The sequence below is a fragment of the Thermobia domestica genome, unplaced genomic scaffold, assembly GCF_964235325.1.
Source record: "Thermobia domestica unplaced genomic scaffold, izTheDome1.hap1.1 HAP1_SCAFFOLD_678, whole genome shotgun sequence".
Lineage (NCBI taxonomy): Eukaryota > Metazoa > Arthropoda > Insecta > Zygentoma > Lepismatidae > Thermobia > Thermobia domestica.
In genome coordinates, this window is record NW_027656388.1 from 53298 (window position 1) to 75202 (window position 21905).

General features: G+C 39.5%; 4 non-coding genes across 4 annotated transcripts; all 4 read right to left on the reverse strand.

Moving 5' to 3' along the window:
- Positions 1 to 4515: 4515 nt before the first annotated feature.
- On the reverse strand, positions 4516 to 4634 carry LOC145677181 (5S ribosomal RNA). The gene has a single exon (XR_014129668.1). It is a non-coding gene; the product is annotated as a 5S ribosomal RNA (ribosomal RNA).
- Positions 4635 to 4811: 177 nt separating this feature from the next.
- LOC145677185 (5S ribosomal RNA) lies at positions 4812 to 4930 on the reverse strand. Its single transcript, XR_014129672.1, has one exon. It is a non-coding gene; the product is annotated as a 5S ribosomal RNA (ribosomal RNA).
- Positions 4931 to 20743: 15813 nt separating this feature from the next.
- LOC145677183 (5S ribosomal RNA) lies at positions 20744 to 20862 on the reverse strand. The gene has a single exon (XR_014129670.1). It is a non-coding gene; the product is annotated as a 5S ribosomal RNA (ribosomal RNA).
- Positions 20863 to 21039: 177 nt separating this feature from the next.
- LOC145677186 (5S ribosomal RNA) lies at positions 21040 to 21158 on the reverse strand. The gene has a single exon (XR_014129673.1). It is a non-coding gene; the product is annotated as a 5S ribosomal RNA (ribosomal RNA).
- Positions 21159 to 21905: the final 747 nt, after the last annotated feature.

Genomic DNA, 21905 nt, shown 5'->3' on the forward strand with positions numbered 1-21905 from the left:
CTAAAATCAACTCTTTTCAAGGCTGGGGTGAAAGAAATGTTCGAACTTATTACAACTCGTGAAAGTGAAGTAGACTATGTTTCAATTTAACGTCGTACTATTATGATTTTTATGATAAAGGAGACGGGTGATTACGCCTAATGAATGATGGAAATACTGGTGTAATGAGAAAGTGTTAGGAAAAGGGAACACGCTAATAACCACGGATACCGTCTTATAATTCGTAATATTGCTATAAAGAAAAATAGTAACACCAGCAGAAATGTAGGTGTACAATTGAACTGATGTTAAGTACAAACAGACACTTAAAGAAAGTTTAGTTTAACGTTTGCATTCAACAGCAGCGACCTCTGACAAAATAATATTACTTTTGCTACCTTGGAAGAAGTACATATTTCGCCTGCGAGTTCTATCAGATTAATAACGTTGAGAAGGGCAAACAGTGGTTGAATCGAAGTTAAGTTATGCAACATATGGCAAAATCGAACCCTTGACCACATAAAACGAAGATAATCAATCGGTAAACATAGGGGAAAACTAAAGAATATACTTGAAAGATAGGATGATATACGAAACGACAGGAAAACGAAGGTAGATGTATTAACTATGCAACATACGGCGTGAGAATTTAAAAAAAAAAGATAACAAGTATGGACAAGATCCTTGTTAGGATAACAGCATCTCTAAGTAGTGTATTGGTCCTAAAAAGGACCGTTTTTGAACTCAGTGCCAGAACTTCAAACTTAAGCACGTTCCCCACGGATGCGGCGAGCAAGCTGAATGTCCTTAGGCATGATTGTGACTCTCTTTGCGTGAATAGCACACAAGTTGGTGTCTTCGAAAAGCCCTACAAGGTAAGCTTCACTTGCCTCCTGTAAAGCCATGACAGCTGAGCTTTGGAAGCGAAGATCTGTCTTGAAATCTTGTGCAATTTCTCGGACGAGTCGTTGGAAGGGCAGCTTGCGGATGAGCAATTCAGTGCTCTTCTGGTAACGACGAATTTCTCGGAGAGCCACAGTACCAGGCCTGTAACGATGGGGCTTTTTCACTCCACCGGTAGCTGGAGCACTCTTTCTTGCAGCTTTGGTGGCAAGCTGCTTTCGAGGAGCTTTGCCTCCAGTAGATTTCCTAGCTGTCTGCTTGGTACGTGCCATTGCAACTGTCACGACTTGTTTCAAATAATTGCGCGCTGAATGAAGTCAAGTTATATAAAGAGCAAAACCGTTAAATCAAGCTATTTCTCATTGGATAAAGTCAGTCGAAAAGGACAGTTCTCATTGGCTTAGACACGTTTTGTGTTTTTCCTCCGTGCTTTCCCTGCATGATCGAAGGAACAAAACCACGAGTCTTGGGCTGCTTGGGCTTGTATTTCTCGTGTGTGGTGAGCGAAGCAGTAACATATCGAAATGACAGGACGTGGAAAAGGAGGCAAGGGTCTTGGCAAAGGAGGTGCCAAGCGCCACCGTAAAGTTCTTCGTGACAACATCCAGGGTATCACCAAACCCGCTATTAGGCGTCTTGCTCGCCGTGGTGGTGTGAAGCGTATCTCTGGTCTCATTTATGAAGAGACCCGAGGAGTATTGAAAGTATTCCTGGAGAACGTAATCAGAGATGCTGTTACATACACAGAACACGCCAAGAGGAAGACAGTGACAGCTATGGATGTTGTGTATGCCTTGAAGAGGCAAGGAAGAACCCTGTACGGTTTCGGAGGTTAAGTTGGGGTTCCTCCTATTTTGGATATAAAATTGGCATAAACGGCTCTTTTCAGAGCCAACAAATTTATATAAAGGGAAAGATTTACTTTGTGCGATTTTCTGTTAGATTATAAGAATTCGTGTAACTACATTAAAGCCTTTTGATGCACACTAAATTACAGACGTAGAGAGATTAATTTGAGAAAATCATACGTTTTTTTTTACATTATGTACGTTCATGTATACGTATTCATATCATGTAGCAGTATTAATGCTGGAGAAGGGGTTCTGGTTGGAAATTGGCGATTTGTTGGAAGTAGCGAGCATGAGAGATGCGAAACGCAAGTCGGAATTTCTGTTCTGACAGTAGGATGTACGTATAGAGGCTTATACAACTTCTATACTGTGCTGTGAGGGGCGAATAATGCGTTAGAAACCTGAATCTTGTCCTTTATCTTGTTTACGTGGTCTTGGGTTCGATTTCTTTCTTTTGCGGTAGTGTCTATTGTGATTTACATGTAAATTAATGACACTTCGTAGCGGGTTACTAAAATAAAGAGTAATACAAATATGAGATGTAGGTTAATGCATTGTATACTTCACATTATTTACTAAAGAAAGGCAGTAGTTACAAGAAACCTAGGCTCGCTCGTTGGGCACAGTAGCAAATGAGTTCTGAGATCAGAGAATAAGAGTAGTTGCGTATTACAAACCATATACATATAACACATATCACACAAATATGAATATCGACCTTGCAAAGAATAAATCGTACTTAAGTGTGCATTTAATGTCATTACTATGTTGCAAAAGAAATTTAGGAAAGTTTTCTGATCCGCTCTGTTCATGATGTCATTGGGGCATAGTAATGAACAATAATAAATGTCGAGAACATATTGAACAGAGTAATTTCAGCCAAGCCAACGCAAGAGAGAAACATGAGTGCTTTAAGAATGTTGGAAATTCCTTTGTCTAGCATGAAGTACATGAGAATATGTGGTATGAGGTTTTCTTCCATTGCTGAGAATCTGGGCTCGACTGTCCTGTCCTCTGGGTAATATGAGCCCGATGTACGCAAATATCAAAAAAATGTAGCTAGCGACAATACAAAAGGTAATGATCTTATAATTAATAATGTAGTGGGAACTAAGCACATCGCTGTTTGGAGTATTCTAAAGTTAGTGTGACTTCCTATGGGCTTCAATTACGATCGACGACTACACATATACTAATTAATCGAATAGCAGCGAGAATTTCGAATGAAACTAAGCAACTATCTCAGACACTTTTGATGAGTCTGTATATCGAAAACAATTCATTTCAATCGTAAATCTCCTCTATAAAGGGGTTTGTGGCCCTCATAAGGGCCGATTTGTATGAGATATAGGTCTTACATTTATGCCTTCTTCTCAGTTTTCTTGGGCAGAAGTACAGCTTGAATGTTGGGCAAAACACCACCCTGAGCGATTGTAACTCCAGACAACAACTTGTTTAATTCCTCGTCGTTACGGATAGCTAACTGCAGATGACGTGGAATAATCCTAGTCTTCTTGTTGTCACGAGCAGCGTTGCCTGCCAACTCAAGAACTTCAGCTGCCAGGTATTCCATGACTGCAGCCAAATACACGGGAGCGCCAGCACCAACTCGTTCGGCATAGTTACCCTTTCGCAAAAGACGATGGATTCTGCCTACTGGGAATTGAAGGCCAGCCCTGCTGGAGCGGGACTTGCTCTTTCCCTTGACTTTTCCACCTTTGCCGCGACCAGACATTGTTCAATATTCTTTCGTAATAAGATGAGAGGAAAAATTGCGGCCTCCCATGAATCAAGTCAGTTTTGTTACTACTTCAAGCGTGCACCCGAGTGCATCAAATGAAAAGCAAGGCAGTTGGCGCGAATTGAAACACGTACTGTAATTTAAATGAAGTCGATAAATCGGCGGACACATCTAATTTTGCTGAACGAGTGAGTCATCATGCCACCAAAAACTAGCGGAAAGGCTGCAAAGAAGGCTGGTAAAGCCCAAAAGAATATCTCCAAGGGAGATAAGAAGAAGAAGAGGAGGAGGAAGGAGAGCTATGCCATTTACATCTACAAAGTTTTGAAGCAAGTGCATCCTGACACTGGCATATCTAGCAAAGCTATGAGTATCATGAACAGCTTTGTTAATGACATCTTCGAGCGTATTGCTGCTGAAGCTTCTCGTTTGGCCCATTACAATAAGCGGTCAACTATCACCAGCCGGGAAATCCAAACAGCTGTGCGCCTTCTTTTGCCTGGTGAACTTGCCAAGCACGCTGTAAGTGAGGGTACGAAGGCTGTTACCAAGTACACAAGCTCTAAGTAAAAATCTTCTTCAAGATTTTTCATTTCAAACGGTCCTTGTCAGGACCAACACATTATTCGAAAGAGTTAAATCACGAAATTTGCTTCATTCTGTTATGTAGAAACACGTTGAAATCCAATTTCTATATGCTGTTAGTAAAAAAGTAAAGCACATAGCGGAGATGTGTCGTGCTTGTATACGAAAGGCATTTACTCGCCGGAGATCTACACTTAGTCATAATAATTTACTTTTAAAAAGTGGTAATACATTCCGTGTTAAGTATAGTAGTAGGTGCACACGGATCGGAAATCAGGTTATTTTAATGTGCCGTGCAAATAAACAGGCTGTTAGTGTAAGAAATAGTGGGTATAACGCTTAGAATATCGATTAATCGCTATGAAATAATGTTGATAAATTATCTCTTGAAAGTACTATAAAATTAATGTTTCTAGTATTTTCGTACTTGAAGGATAATGAAATTTGAAAAAGAGATGCCAACAGCACCTGGTGTTCCCAGGCGGTCACCCATCCAAGTACTGACCAGGCCCGATGCTGCTTGACTTCGGTGATCGGACGAGAACCGGTATATTCAGCATGGTATGGCCGTTGGCGAATGCATATGGCTTCGAGTGAGTTATTGTAGCTACGTAGGTTTGTCGGTGAATACTCAAAAAGACCAGCGCGTGGAAAGCGTTGCTAATTGTTTTAAGTAATGCATGATTACGAAATTATCGTGGTGAACGATGTGAGAATATTCGTCTTTGTGAAAAACAAAATTAGAAAAAGTATACCAACAGCACCTGGTGTTCCCAGGCGGTCACCCATCCAAGTACTGACCAGGCCCGATGCTGCTTGACTTCGGTGATCGGACGAGAACCGGTATATTCAGCATGGTATGGCCGTTGGCAACTACCTTTTCTTCAATGTCCTGTTAAGGAAGTATGTTTTAAGTAAGAATTGACATTATTAACTATAAAGGCAAGCATATTAACGTCGTTAACATTACTTGGAATATACTAATATTCGAATAAATATTTGAATGTTCGAATGATGAGTGATTCGGATGTTCATAGTGCCACTGTGTCCTATCGAGTTTACTATCACGAACCACGTATGAAATTGTATATAAATAAATAAAAATAAATCCTTTATTAAGTATTGATTACAGGAAAAAGGCAAACTTACATTCTTTAATGTACACAATGAAATGTATGAAAGATATTTTTAAGATATGTTTCACTTACCCTTTATAACGCAAGGTAGTTTTCAGTGTAGCATTCTCTTCAGCTGCGAGATAACGTAAGGCAGATGATCATTCAGTCGTGAAGCACTAAAATGTAATATACATTTTAACTATTATCGATAAGAATTATTTACTGCAGGGATGCAAATAAAGTGAGGCAAATTAGTAAATAAAAACCGATACTGTAACTGATAATATAATTAGTTGTATCTGTATTAGTTGTATATACAGTAATCGCACGATTATCCGCGGAGTTGGATGTTGGCATAATCGCGCATAATCAGCAGTATGAGCAGAAAAGGGAAATGAAATGAAATATTTAGATTTACGTCGCATACTTATACCGGTTACGCTAAAGGAGACGGTGATGATGAGTACTGAATGAAGAAAGTGGGAGGAAACGGGAGAAACCCGAGAAAACCCATGAGCACGGTCTTTATGCACGACAAAGTTCACACGGCACGAGCTGGGATTGAATCAGGGACCCCAAGCACCGGAGGCCAAAAAACGGACAAAAAGTCTTTCGTGCAACTTTCGTTTTCGGTAAAAAGTTTACACATAATTTAGAAAGAGTAGTTTTCTGGTCTTTTTATTTCACAAGTTGGTTCATGTCTATATTTTTTACATGCATAAAAAATTTTTCAACTCCCTTGCTTATTTCCTGTTAAAGACCTCTACCTCTGATTGTATTTTTTGCACATATTCTTATTGTTTTCAGACAACATTTCTAAAAGCGTAATTTATCGTCAGCAAGAAAAGAAAAGGAAAGCCTCGGATAGTGGAATGTGTACTGTATATATATATATATATATATATATATATATATATATATATATACGTATTAGTATATAGTTTTATTTTATACGTCTCCTATTATTACACAATGTGCAGATATTGTCAAAGCGCAAGTAAATATGTATAACTCCCCGTTCTGCACTTAATAACTTGAAAGAAGTTCGGGGAAGGTAGTGTAACAGAAAGTGCAAACAGAAATGAGGGTTTAAAGGCATTTAATATTATTCCGTAGTAGTATGATTTTTTGTAAAAAAAAAAATATATATATATATATATATATATATATATATATATATATATCTAAACATACATATTCAATGATATAGTAAGAGGTTAGCAGCACTGATAGAACTGCAGAAAGTACAAAACCGTTAATAAGAAAGAGAGAGAGATGGTGGCCGCTTTTGTGCTTTTCATTGGCTAATTCCGAATTGCGCGCGAATACGTACGAGATTTCTTTCTTTTTCCTCTTCGCAGCCCAGATGTTGCCAATTAGAAGTTTTTAGTACTACATTTGTATGAAAATGTTGCCTTTAAGAAATGTGGTTTGCATACAGAGAAAAGAGCAAAATGAATATTTACCTTAGTGGGCATGAAAAAAGACGAAACATTTTGCAAGATGGACACACGAACTTCCTTAATGCAGGCGTTCAGTACATTATTGTAAAGAAAAAAACACTAAAAAGAATTACTTCAATATCCCTAGCAACATTCAACAATTCATAGAGAAAAATCTTTATTTTGAGAACAATGGAAAACTATGTAATTGTAGATAACTACTAAATTTAATGATTAAGGAAAACGTTTAGGCCCGGCCCTTCAGAAAGAAAGTGCACAGAATATTCTCTCATGGAAGCAATTGCAAAATCAACATTTTGTTTGCAGTTATAATTAGAGGATCTATATACAGGGTGTTCGAAAAAGAATGTATCCTCTTGAAAGAAAATATTCTCTGGGCCCCTAATCCTTTATATACCGAAAGGAAGTTTGTATAGCATTTTTTCTTACCTTCGTTAGAAGAATTGAAAGTGACTACTATCGTGACACGGGAGATATTTAATCGATAGTCGAATTACTCACATACTCGAATGAACACGTCTCTTGTAAGGAGAGGAAAGGCTTCTGTGATCCGCTATCGCAGCTGTGTCATATCTGCAGAGAATGTTAGGACACAAACGTGATCTTTGAGAGCCTCGTGAAAAGAAGTCGCATAGTATCATGTGTGGAGACATCGGGGCCATCTGAAGAACGCTTCATCATTAGGACCAAGGGCGAGTTACGAAACACTCTGGGATATATTTATTAACATAACTTCTCGTCATTCTGCAAGTGTGGTGGAGCTCCATCCTATTGGAAAAGGAAACCTCGGGAGCCCTCTTCATGTGTAGGTATCGTTCACATCTGAAGCATGTGAAGATAGATTACTGTACTATCGTGTACCTAAAATCATTTTCTACGAATACGAACATGTCTACACTGAAGGCAGTGCAGCTCTTTTTCTCTTTTTTTTGGTCATGTATTGTAACGCGGGGCAATGCACACAATAACATGTAATGTTGTGTATCATCATAAAGGGCCAGGGCGATGATTGGATCTTGATGGACGTGGAGAACTGATAGGTGATGTGAGTGGTATTGTGATCTATGGTTGTATGTTTACTGATGAATGCATAAGGAGAGGTGAAGGGGTTGCCTTTTTTTTTATGTCGATCGGGAGGGAAGCGATTGGGAAACTTTTGACTTTGTTTTTCAACCGAATATATTGATTGAATAGGTCGCCGACAATTTTACGGGGCGTCACGTCGTTGCCTTTTTCATGTCGATCGCGAGCGAAGCGAGCGTTTTTTTTTTTTTTTTTTTTTTTTTTTTTTTTTTTTTTTTACCGACAATATGTATTGAATCGGTTGCCAACACCTTTAGGGGCGCGTCACGTCCTTCTTTCTGTGCTGATCGCGAGCGAAGCGAGCGCGAAATTTTTGACTTTTTTTTTTTTTTTTTTTTTTTTTTTACCCACAATATTTATTCAATCGGTCGCCAACACTTTTAGGGGTGCGTCACGTCCTCTTTTCTCTGCTGATCGCGAGCGAAGCGAGCGCGAAATTTTGACCTTTTTTTCTCTTTTTAATTCTTTTTTTTCTTTAAGAAAAAATATTGATTTCATAGGTCGCGAACATTTTTACGGGATGCAACATCGTTTATTTGTTTTTCCAACCGTCTTTCTGTCTTGAGCCCCCGCCAAGTTAACTTTATGGTGGACAAAAACTATGTGCGGTGGGTTACCGCGGGGTTCTCCCGTTTCCTCCCACTTTCTTCATTCCACCACCATTTCAATCATTTCTCATAATCAGCGCCTCTTTTAGCCTAAGCGGCATAACGTGGGACGTAAAACAAAGATTTCCTTTAGTTGCTTTCTGTCTTGATTACGAGCGCGAAATTTTTTACTTTTTTTTTCTTTCTTTTGATATTATTCATTTAATAGGACGGCAACACCTTTACGGGCCGCCGCGTCGTCGTTTACACTTCTTCAGCCCATATTCTTTCTGCTTGTTCGTTTTCCGGCATCTTGTTATCACCGCCCGCGGCAATGCCTATGTCTTTCATCGCTTTTTGAAGCAAATCTTTAATAAATATGCACTCTCACATTTGTACTAATATGCATACCACAGTGGATAGACTGTAACTAGGAAAGCAGAAGCCTGCATATCATATTATTTAACAGTTGAAAGTGAACTGTCATTTTAAGTTTGATTTTGATCAGATGAGTGCAGTTCAACTCGTCGACAATTGTGAAGATTCTCGAGGTTAGGGACCATCCATTTTGTGCTTTGTAATGAAAATGGCTGCAGCCAAACTTCTCTGATCTGAATGAAACTTGGCATGATGATACATCTTGACCTGCTCTACAAGTTTATTTAGTATTTTCCGTTGCGCAGGCTTTTGCTTCTCCAGGTTCTCCCATGGAACTGAGAAACGTATTCAGTCGAACTTCTGCGGTAAGTCAGTATATCATCCTGAGAAGTTTGATCGAGATAGCAGAGGTTCGACTATTCGTTTTTCAATTCCATGTGATATTACAACACGGTGAACTAAATTTATATAGAAACACTTTGATTTTGTTTTGTTTTTTGCTAGCATTAAACTGAGAAAATGTTATTCAATAGACAGAGAACACCACTCAAAGAAAAGTACATCATAAGAATATATATATGGTTGCTGTGGTTCTCGGTTTAATTTGCTAGTTAAGAAACTTGCTCTAAATAAGTACATCTTACAGGTGAAAAACTAAGCCAGGCGATAGAATTAAATATAAAGTTATACACTTTTATTTTACGTTTACTAGTGTTGGGTTACTACTGTAAAATAAGTCAGTATATATGAAAGATAACTGTATTAGGTACTATTTTCCACCGGCGGTGTATTCTTGCATAGTGTACTTAATGTTTACAAGCGGGGCGCTACTAGTATGGATGCATGACAAGTGCTATTGAAACTCGAAAACTAACTGGTTTCCACTACCCTTGCTTATACGTATACCCGCGTCGCCTTCGCTCCTGTTCACTTTGGACGCACATTCTTGCTATCGCTCAGGCCCCCAGCTTTCTCCTGTTTTGGCTCCCTTAAATAGTATTCGTGCTTTTTATTGGCCACCTGGCAAAGCACTTGTAATGATTTTACACCAGTAACTCTAAAATACATGTGTATTACTTTATTTAATTCTGTCGTCTGCAGAATTTTTTTTTTTTTCGTACAAATATGCCTTTTCATGCAGAACACTGAATTTTGCCTGTAAATTTTTGAGAATATGCTGTGACGAAACTTGAGCACCGTTCTTCTTTTCTTTCTTATCACGAGTCTTCTTTAGCCTAATGAGCACAATCATCACACGATAACGACTATTCTTTTCATTTAACTTGTAAACAAGTTGAACTAATAATAATAATTGATGTACAAAGGAGAAGTGTCCTACATATTTGAGGTAAAAAATAAAATAAATATACTTCTACTTCATCCGTGTTTACAAAGTTAAATGTTATCGATTTACAAAAAATGGTCACCTATCCACACACTGACCAGGCTCGACACTGCTTGACCATACATATTAAAACATCGGTCCCACTGAATACACAAGTAGTAAGCACATTCACATAAAAATAATTAGGATTACAGTATATAAAATGCGTTAATTAAAATAGCAAATGCCTTACCTTATCACAGGCGATCCAAAGCCACTGCACATCATCTGCTACGCACACTATATTCCTCCAATATTTCACTCACTTCCTATATCACGCAACAGAAAATATTAATAAAATTCACTTAGCAACATTTTCATTTTTAATCAACAATACGTATAACAATTAAGAATAAAATTAATTGTGAGCACATTGTTATAATTAGAATACTGTTTTTATTCGTTTACAAATATGGGATTAATATAGAGCTGGCAGCAACAATATATACAACTCATCCTGTATGTATCGTAAATCCTAACTTGAGAAGACATCTCTGACGCAAACAATGAGACAAGAAATCAAATACTATATCCGACACATTTGGGGTTTATTGAACTTCAATGTTGGAAGATACCACCTTGTCGGTAGTACAAATGTAATATCCTTACAACACGCGGAACTTTTGCCAGGCATATCTAGGAATTTGGGAAGATTAATTGATATCCTTAATGTGCAATGTATGATTATGACGCATTGTTATGTACACGCAGACGGAACCAGGACAATCTATAGATGACATTTGCACTGTGTTTGGACAATTTGTTCGCAGAAAATAACCGTTTTTGTCTATGAATACTTGAGAACATGGAAGGTATGAGATATACATTTTATGCGCAAATATTATAATACAAATCATTGTTAGTTTGGTGGATGCGTGAAAGAAAGAAAAGGAGTAGATTTTTGCAGACGTCCGGATATAAAGCGAGAACTGAGAATACGCATCTATAACATCTATTTTCTTTGTGTTAATGATATCGATGAACTAAACGGGGAAACTAAAATACAACTGTTTGCAGTATAATTCGAAGTATAGTCAAGTGCAGAGGCGTACTCACGGGGTGTCCACCGGGTGCGGACTCCTCGCAAAAGTTCCTAAGTGAACATACATTTGCAGACTTTCTCATTAAATGTAGTTATTAACAGGGAAAATATTGATGTATCATCAATATAAATCTGATCTTACACTTCATCTGTACTCTGTCTGTATCATGTTTTTGTGAAAAAGTAAGTGGAATATTTATCGTGTTTTCGAATGCAGAATAATAGTATATAGACATAGTGGCTTGTAGTATTGGAACCTTGCCCCCCGAAGCTTGGATCCCTTAGAAGAAAAAAAAATGCATGCGCGCCTGGTGAAATGGTTAACGAATTCAGTTCACTCGATGAATCGACAGATAGTAATACACATTTCGACAGATCGACAGCATTCGACAGATACAGACATATGAAAGTAGCACAAGAATTAGGCGAAAGTCCGTGCGTTTCCTCAATTCACGTAGGAAACAACAGAAAATATCAACTACCATAAAATAATCCGTATATATATTTAATTTATTTGGAATAAAATAAATATAGAAACAACCTGTTCATACATAACTACGGTAAGTGCGTTAATTGCTAACGTAAGAACAAATATGAAACAAGGCACAAAATAAAAAAGAAAAATAAAGTTAAAGGGAATAAATATTTAGGCTTGATTGTCATTCGTATTAAGAAGCTGGGTAATAAAATGTTAAAATCTACAGAAAATTATGAAATTAAATCAGGATTTGAAATAAAAGTCTATACATTGGAAGTAGGCCAGGGAGTTTGCAAGGCAGATGTGTGCGACACGCGTTACTTTATAGATTCCCTTCATTGAACTATAGTAAGCAGTACGAAGATGGTACTTTGCGTATAATCACAGGAAGGATTGAAGTTAATTACCATGGTAATATAATTATTTATTGATAAGTATTTCCATGTTAAATTATGAAAATTATAAGCACAAGGAGGGTGAAAAAGTAGTGTGACCGACTTAGCAATGACTGAAACATAAAATAGAAAAGCGAATAAAAACAAATGCCTTTTGAGTTATGTGGAATAAAGTTTCTTCTAGCCAGTAAGGAAGAATAGGATCTGGTGCATTCATTGAATACCTGAAAAAAATCGTTTATCAAAATAGAAGGAAACACACTTATCGTTGTGGCAACTACGAACTTCTGTTTACCTCAGCCCGCCTCAGCAAGTGCTTTCTATCCGGTCCGCGCTCCGTAACCAAACTCAACGCTGCCTGCTAGCGAAAATTTCATTCTTCAGTATCGTTGAGTTTATTGCAGAAAGCAATGGCAGATACGGCATCAGCACCTGCAGCCCCGGCACAGGCTTCTCCTAAGAAGTCTGCAAAGCCTAAGAAACCAAAAACAACACCTTCTCATCCAAGAACATCAGAAATGGTGAACAACGCCATCAAGAATTTGAAGGAAAGGGGAGGAAGTTCACTGCAAGCTATTAAGAAATACATCTCTCAGAACTACAAAGTGGATGCCGAGAAGCTTGCTCCATTTATCAAGAAATACTTGAGAAGTGCAGTTGCTTCTGGGTCTTTGGTTCAGACCAAGGGAAAAGGTGCATCTGGATCGTTTAAGCTTAGTGCTTCATCGCTGAAGGAGAAGCCTGAAGGTGGATCTTCAACCAAGGCGAAACGATCAGCATCAAAGGAGAAGAAGCCTGCGAAAAAGCCAGCAGCTAAACGTCCCAAGAAGACTGGTGAAAAGAAAAAGGCTGCTGCTCCCAAACCTAAGAAATCACCATCTAAAGTGAAGAAGGCAAAAACTCCCAAGAAGCCAAAGGCCCCGAAGCCAAAGAAGGCTACAGCAAAACCGAAAAGTGCTAAGAAGGCTGCACCAAAGAAGAAGTAAATGTGTCAGTAAATCATCTGACATTTTAAAACGGCTCTTTTTAGAGCCATCAAATACTTTGAGAAGAGTAAAATTGTGCTTTTCCTATCATTATCACATGTTCATTCATAGCAATGTATAGTATACACGCAAGGGACTTTGAGTTTTCTTTTTAACCGAAGCACTTCTTGATGTAAGTGCTTTATAACAGAGGGGAATTGAGGGTGGGGAAAGAAAGCTTTCACGGGTGTCAAGAATGGTGTACTCGAAAAAAAATGGGGAACACATTACGTAATGTCAATTTGTGATCACTTACTTTTTCCTTGTTCCTATCTTCAAGTAGCGAAACAGTACAGAAAACGCACTTAATGCATTTGTTAGAAAAACTTTTGCAGGCTGACTGGGTTCGATTCTCGGTGGGAGCTCAAATGTTTCGCATTGCACGTTAATAAGTAGGTCCACGTTTGAAACAGCCTTGCTGCTGAAAGGGACACTAAACTAAAATCAACTCTTTTCAAGGCTGGGGTGAAAGAAATGTTCGAACTTATTACAACTCGTGAAAGTGAAGTAGACTATGTTTCAATTTAACGTCGTACTATTATGATTTTTATGATAAAGGAGACGGGTGATTACGCCTAATGAATGATGGAAATACTGGTGTAATGAGAAAGTGTTAGGAAAAGGGAACACGCTAATAACCACGGATACCGTCTTATAATTCGTAATATTGCTATAAAGAAAAATAGTAACACCAGCAGAAATGTAGGTGTACAATTGAACTGATGTTAAGTACAAACAGACACTTAAAGAAAGTTTAGTTTAACGTTTGCATTCAACAGCAGCGACCTCTGACAAAATAATATTACTTTTGCTACCTTGGAAGAAGTACATATTTCGCCTGCGAGTTCTATCAGATTAATAACGTTGAGAAGGGCAAACAGTGGTTGAATCGAAGTTAAGTTATGCAACATATGGCAAAATCGAACCCTTGACCACATAAAACGAAGATAATCAATCGGTAAACATAGGGGAAAACTAAAGAATATACTTGAAAGATAGGATGATATACGAAACGACAGGAAAACGAAGGTAGATGTATTAACTATGCAACATACGGCGTGAGAATTTAAAAAAAAAAGATAACAAGTATGGACAAGATCCTTGTTAGGATAACAGCATCTCTAAGTAGTGTATTGGTCCTAAAAAGGACCGTTTTTGAACTCAGTGCCAGAACTTCAAACTTAAGCACGTTCCCCACGGATGCGGCGAGCAAGCTGAATGTCCTTAGGCATGATTGTGACTCTCTTTGCGTGAATAGCACACAAGTTGGTGTCTTCGAAAAGCCCTACAAGGTAAGCTTCACTTGCCTCCTGTAAAGCCATGACAGCTGAGCTTTGGAAGCGAAGATCTGTCTTGAAATCTTGTGCAATTTCTCGGACGAGTCGTTGGAAGGGCAGCTTGCGGATGAGCAATTCAGTGCTCTTCTGGTAACGACGAATTTCTCGGAGAGCCACAGTACCAGGCCTGTAACGATGGGGCTTTTTCACTCCACCGGTAGCTGGAGCACTCTTTCTTGCAGCTTTGGTGGCAAGCTGCTTTCGAGGAGCTTTGCCTCCAGTAGATTTCCTAGCTGTCTGCTTGGTACGTGCCATTGCAACTGTCACGACTTGTTTCAAATAATTGCGCGCTTGAAACAGAAACAGAAAAGTTAAAAATAAGGACGCCCCTCGGGAAAGCCCGCGCCCTGACAGAGAGTAAGGCATCAACCATCTATCTACATGCCTCTCCTCACATGCAATTAGTACACTAAAGTATCTGTCGGGTGTAGGTGTATGCCGCGGCTTCTATCTTTTACGAAAGACATTTACACGCGAATCTGTCAATGTGTGAAATAGAAGGAAAGAAGGGTAAAATAGATGATAGGAAAGCGCGAGAGAAGGTTTATTATGTTTTGAGAGAGGGACAAAAAACCTGGAAACCAGGAAAAAACCCCCTATATCGGTCATGCTGCATGCAATAGTATTTACATGGCAAAACCACAGTTGAAGGGTGGCAAAAATCCATGTAAATGTGTCTGTCAAAAATAAATTATTATGTTATGTTAAAGCCTATCTGATTATGTTATATACAAATCTGTGTTGTCTGTAATGGGAAAGTATTGTTAGTGGGGATCTGTGTTATTTTTTTAGCATGCAAATTAGCCGCCTCATCTTCCTTTGTCTGTGCGTGTGTCGTCATCTGTCTGCTGGTTTCAGCATCAATTCACCATTTCTGCAGCTGCCACCTCTGTTTCATTGTTCTTCCGAGCTGGTTTGTAATTTGTGCTCGACTGGTTTCTCTTGGATTTTATCTTGTCTGCATATGTGGGCTGGGTGACATGTATCGAACCGTTGGTTGCTGTCAAGGCGTTCACTGTTTTAGCGAAGATTTTCTTTGTGGCTGTTTGTATAATTGTCAACATCTTGGTGCGTTCTTCTTGGTGACTGGTTGCTGTGAGAATGGTTGTAACCCATGTGATGATCCTGTTTGTGGCCTTCTCTATTTCAGATGTGATTTTCTCTTCTATGGCAGTTGGATGATTCTCTGGTGGGTTTACTTCAGTGGCTTTTCCTGGTTTTTCTGTGGCGATGTGGTCCTGAGAAGGGCCAGTACTTCTGGTAGGGTGTGCTTCTTCTTCTATTGTGACTTTTGTGTATCTCTGCTGGGGGATGCTTCTTGGTCTTTGGGGGCAGGTGCTGCTTCCCGTTCTGTGTCCTTTTTGTTTGCAAGTGGCGCAAAAGCCATTGTCGACTGCTTTGTTACAATCTTCTTGGTGAGAGTTTCCACAGCGGTAACAGACTCTCTGTTCAGTGCATTGAAATTTCAGATGCCCGTACTGGTAACAGTTCCAGCAGGGCATCGGTCTTGGAGGTTGACGGGAATTCTCTACTTTGTACCTCTTTTCTTCAGTTTCCAGTCCTTGGGTTGTGAGTCTATTGACGTCTTCGTAATGTTTGGAAAAAAGCCTTAACATTGGAGCCGGGCCTCTATTTGTGTTTATGCGGATGAGGTTGTTAAACCTTATTTTCTGCTTGTGTAATGCTTCTTTCATCTTATTGATGTTGGTTGTGATCTCAACTCCGCGTATAACACATGTATACGTGGGAGTCTTTTTCTCTTGGTTCTTCGGTGCGTGCTGCTGTCTATCTTCCTGTGTCCTGGTTTTCGTGGTTGAGGTTCTCTCTTCTTCTGTGTATAGTTTCCTTCTTCTTCTATGCTGAACCGGCTTGAATTCAACTTCTTGTTCATCTGTTATTGGTTTTTCACCTGTATGAGAAGTGGTTTTCACCTGTGCGTGGTTATTCACCTGTGTGTGGTTCTGGTGGCCCTGAAAAGAGCCAGAATTGTGAGGTCTCTCCTGTGTGAGCTGATTGGTCGCGTTGCTTTGTTCTTGTCCAGTTGATGGTCGTTCTGGTTGGGTTGCTTCTGTAGTGTTCGTGATACGTCCAAGTAAGATTGCTTGTGGGCCAAAGTCGCTGTTTTTGAATATTTTTAGAAAGATCTCTCTTGTGGCTTCTGATTTGAAGTAAGCACGATGCTTCCCTCCACCCATGTTGAGCAGCATGAAATCCTCTGCATCGATCTTCTGTTTAATAATGGCTTCGATGTTGATTTCTTGACTGGCTTTCAATATGCTCACGGGCGGATACAACAGGTAGTCATCGTTGAGTTGCTTCTGTGCTCCTGGGGGTGTCTCTACTGCTGGGCTGGTTGCCTCCCTCCGGATCTCCCTGGTGGTCGTTTCTGTTTGAGTTTCTCTCCGCATGTCATCTTTGGACGTTTGTCTTCTTGTAGGTTTCTTCTCCCTGCTGGGCTCTCGTCTGGGTGTTTCTGATAACTCACTCCTTTTGTGACTGGCATCACGTGGCTTCTTGGTGGGTGTTCTTTTGGGTGGTCTTGGCATTGCTATGTGGTTTGATGGTCCTGATAAGGGCCAAGTTCACTTTCAGTCACTAATTGGGTTTATGGGCCTGATAAGGGCCAGTTCACTAATTGCTGTGTATTTGCTTCTCTACGCTATCCCAGAGAGATAGTATTGTGATCCCGTCAGCCGACTGTCGGCAAAGCCTGTTCAACCTATATGGCCAGTGCGAATCTTGGTCCACAATAGGGGGTCAAGCTGACGGAAAGCAATATCTATTTCACCAGGAAGCAGTGTGTGTAATGTGTGTGTTTAGCACTATAACTTTATTATCCACAGCTCTTCTCTAAAAACAGGATTATCTGACAAGACTATCCTGTAGCAGATTGTCTGAAGCACTTCTTCACTTCCTGCTGCAAACAATATTCTGTTGCTCTTCTTGTGGGCGGCGTGTAGCGGCTCTAATCAATGGTTGCTTGGTCTAACACCGCAAGGTATCCACAACCATGACGAGCACCTCTCAGCTTCCAGACCATTCCCCGTAGATCCTCTGATAATTGCGCGCTGAATGAAGTCAAGTTATATAAAGAGCAAAACCGTTAAATCAAGCTATTTCTCATTGGATAAAGTCAGTCGAAAAGGACAGTTCTCATTGGCTTAGACACGTTTTGTGTTTTTCCTCCGTGCTTTCCCTGCATGATCGAAGGAACAAAACCACGAGTCTTGGGCTGCTTGGGCTTGTATTTCTCGTGTGTGGTGAGCGAAGCAGTAACATATCGAAATGACAGGACGTGGAAAAGGAGGCAAGGGTCTTGGCAAAGGAGGTGCCAAGCGCCACCGTAAAGTTCTTCGTGACAACATCCAGGGTATCACCAAACCCGCTATTAGGCGTCTTGCTCGCCGTGGTGGTGTGAAGCGTATCTCTGGTCTCATTTATGAAGAGACCCGAGGAGTATTGAAAGTATTCCTGGAGAACGTAATCAGAGATGCTGTTACATACACAGAACACGCCAAGAGGAAGACAGTGACAGCTATGGATGTTGTGTATGCCTTGAAGAGGCAAGGAAGAACCCTGTACGGTTTCGGAGGTTAAGTTGGGGTTCCTCCTATTTTGGATATAAAATTGGCATAAACGGCTCTTTTCAGAGCCAACAAATTTATATAAAGGGAAAGATTTACTTTGTGCGATTTTCTGTTAGATTATAAGAATTCGTGTAACTACATTAAAGCCTTTTGATGCACACTAAATTACAGACGTAGAGAGATTAATTTGAGAAAATCATACGTTTTTTTTTACATTATGTACGTTCATGTATACGTATTCATATCATGTAGCAGTATTAATGCTGGAGAAGGGGTTCTGGTTGGAAATTGGCGATTTGTTGGAAGTAGCGAGCATGAGAGATGCGAAACGCAAGTCGGAATTTCTGTTCTGACAGTAGGATGTACGTATAGAGGCTTATACAACTTCTATACTGTGCTGTGAGGGGCGAATAATGCGTTAGAAACCTGAATCTTGTCCTTTATCTTGTTTACGTGGTCTTGGGTTCGATTTCTTTCTTTTGCGGTAGTGTCTATTGTGATTTACATGTAAATTAATGACACTTCGTAGCGGGTTACTAAAATAAAGAGTAATACAAATATGAGATGTAGGTTAATGCATTGTATACTTCACATTATTTACTAAAGAAAGGCAGTAGTTACAAGAAACCTAGGCTCGCTCGTTGGGCACAGTAGCAAATGAGTTCTGAGATCAGAGAATAAGAGTAGTTGCGTATTACAAACCATATACATATAACACATATCACACAAATATGAATATCGACCTTGCAAAGAATAAATCGTACTTAAGTGTGCATTTAATGTCATTACTATGTTGCAAAAGAAATTTAGGAAAGTTTTCTGATCCGCTCTGTTCATGATGTCATTGGGGCATAGTAATGAACAATAATAAATGTCGAGAACATATTGAACAGAGTAATTTCAGCCAAGCCAACGCAAGAGAGAAACATGAGTGCTTTAAGAATGTTGGAAATTCCTTTGTCTAGCATGAAGTACATGAGAATATGTGGTATGAGGTTTTCTTCCATTGCTGAGAATCTGGGCTCGACTGTCCTGTCCTCTGGGTAATATGAGCCCGATGTACGCAAATATCAAAAAAATGTAGCTAGCGACAATACAAAAGGTAATGATCTTATAATTAATAATGTAGTGGGAACTAAGCACATCGCTGTTTGGAGTATTCTAAAGTTAGTGTGACTTCCTATGGGCTTCAATTACGATCGACGACTACACATATACTAATTAATCGAATAGCAGCGAGAATTTCGAATGAAACTAAGCAACTATCTCAGACACTTTTGATGAGTCTGTATATCGAAAACAATTCATTTCAATCGTAAATCTCCTCTATAAAGGGGTTTGTGGCCCTCATAAGGGCCGATTTGTATGAGATATAGGTCTTACATTTATGCCTTCTTCTCAGTTTTCTTGGGCAGAAGTACAGCTTGAATGTTGGGCAAAACACCACCCTGAGCGATTGTAACTCCAGACAACAACTTGTTTAATTCCTCGTCGTTACGGATAGCTAACTGCAGATGACGTGGAATAATCCTAGTCTTCTTGTTGTCACGAGCAGCGTTGCCTGCCAACTCAAGAACTTCAGCTGCCAGGTATTCCATGACTGCAGCCAAATACACGGGAGCGCCAGCACCAACTCGTTCGGCATAGTTACCCTTTCGCAAAAGACGATGGATTCTGCCTACTGGGAATTGAAGGCCAGCCCTGCTGGAGCGGGACTTGCTCTTTCCCTTGACTTTTCCACCTTTGCCGCGACCAGACATTGTTCAATATTCTTTCGTAATAAGATGAGAGGAAAAATTGCGGCCTCCCATGAATCAAGTCAGTTTTGTTACTACTTCAAGCGTGCACCCGAGTGCATCAAATGAAAAGCAAGGCAGTTGGCGCGAATTGAAACACGTACTGTAATTTAAATGAAGTCGATAAATCGGCGGACACATCTAATTTTGCTGAACGAGTGAGTCATCATGCCACCAAAAACTAGCGGAAAGGCTGCAAAGAAGGCTGGTAAAGCCCAAAAGAATATCTCCAAGGGAGATAAGAAGAAGAAGAGGAGGAGGAAGGAGAGCTATGCCATTTACATCTACAAAGTTTTGAAGCAAGTGCATCCTGACACTGGCATATCTAGCAAAGCTATGAGTATCATGAACAGCTTTGTTAATGACATCTTCGAGCGTATTGCTGCTGAAGCTTCTCGTTTGGCCCATTACAATAAGCGGTCAACTATCACCAGCCGGGAAATCCAAACAGCTGTGCGCCTTCTTTTGCCTGGTGAACTTGCCAAGCACGCTGTAAGTGAGGGTACGAAGGCTGTTACCAAGTACACAAGCTCTAAGTAAAAATCTTCTTCAAGATTTTTCATTTCAAACGGTCCTTGTCAGGACCAACACATTATTCGAAAGAGTTAAATCACGAAATTTGCTTCATTCTGTTATGTAGAAACACGTTGAAATCCAATTTCTATATGCTGTTAGTAAAAAAGTAAAGCACATAGCGGAGATGTGTCGTGCTTGTATACGAAAGGCATTTACTCGCCGGAGATCTACACTTAGTCATAATAATTTACTTTTAAAAAGTGGTAATACATTCCGTGTTAAGTATAGTAGTAGGTGCACACGGATCGGAAATCAGGTTATTTTAATGTGCCGTGCAAATAAACAGGCTGTTAGTGTAAGAAATAGTGGGTATAACGCTTAGAATATCGATTAATCGCTATGAAATAATGTTGATAAATTATCTCTTGAAAGTACTATAAAATTAATGTTTCTAGTATTTTCGTACTTGAAGGATAATGAAATTTGAAAAAGAGATGCCAACAGCACCTGGTGTTCCCAGGCGGTCACCCATCCAAGTACTGACCAGGCCCGATGCTGCTTGACTTCGGTGATCGGACGAGAACCGGTATATTCAGCATGGTATGGCCGTTGGCGAATGCATATGGCTTCGAGTGAGTTATTGTAGCTACGTAGGTTTGTCGGTGAATACTCAAAAAGACCAGCGCGTGGAAAGCGTTGCTAATTGTTTTAAGTAATGCATGATTACGAAATTATCGTGGTGAACGATGTGAGAATATTCGTCTTTGTGAAAAACAAAATTAGAAAAAGTATACCAACAGCACCTGGTGTTCCCAGGCGGTCACCCATCCAAGTACTGACCAGGCCCGATGCTGCTTGACTTCGGTGATCGGACGAGAACCGGTATATTCAGCATGGTATGGCCGTTGGCAACTACCTTTTCTTCAATGTCCTGTTAAGGAAGTATGTTTTAAGTAAGAATTGACATTATTAACTATAAAGGCAAGCATATTAACGTCGTTAACATTACTTGGAATATACTAATATTCGAATAAATATTTGAATGTTCGAATGATGAGTGATTCGGATGTTCATAGTGCCACTGTGTCCTATCGAGTTTACTATCACGAACCACGTATGAAATTGTATATAAATAAATAAAAATAAATCCTTTATTAAGTATTGATTACAGGAAAAAGGCAAACTTACATTCTTTAATGTACACAATGAAATGTATGAAAGATATTTTTAAGATATGTTTCACTTACCCTTTATAACGCAAGGTAGTTTTCAGTGTAGCATTCTCTTCAGCTGCGAGATAACGTAAGGCAGATGATCATTCAGTCGTGAAGCACTAAAATGTAATATACATTTTAACTATTATCGATAAGAATTATTTACTGCAGGGATGCAAATAAAGTGAGGCAAATTAGTAAATAAAAACCGATACTGTAACTGATAATATAATTAGTTGTATCTGTATTAGTTGTATATACAGTAATCGCACGATTATCCGCGGAGTTGGATGTTGGCATAATCGCGCATAATCAGCAGTATGAGCAGAAAAGGGAAATGAAATGAAATATTTAGATTTACGTCGCATACTTATACCGGTTACGCTAAAGGAGACGGTGATGATGAGTACTGAATGAAGAAAGTGGGAGGAAACGGGAGAAAC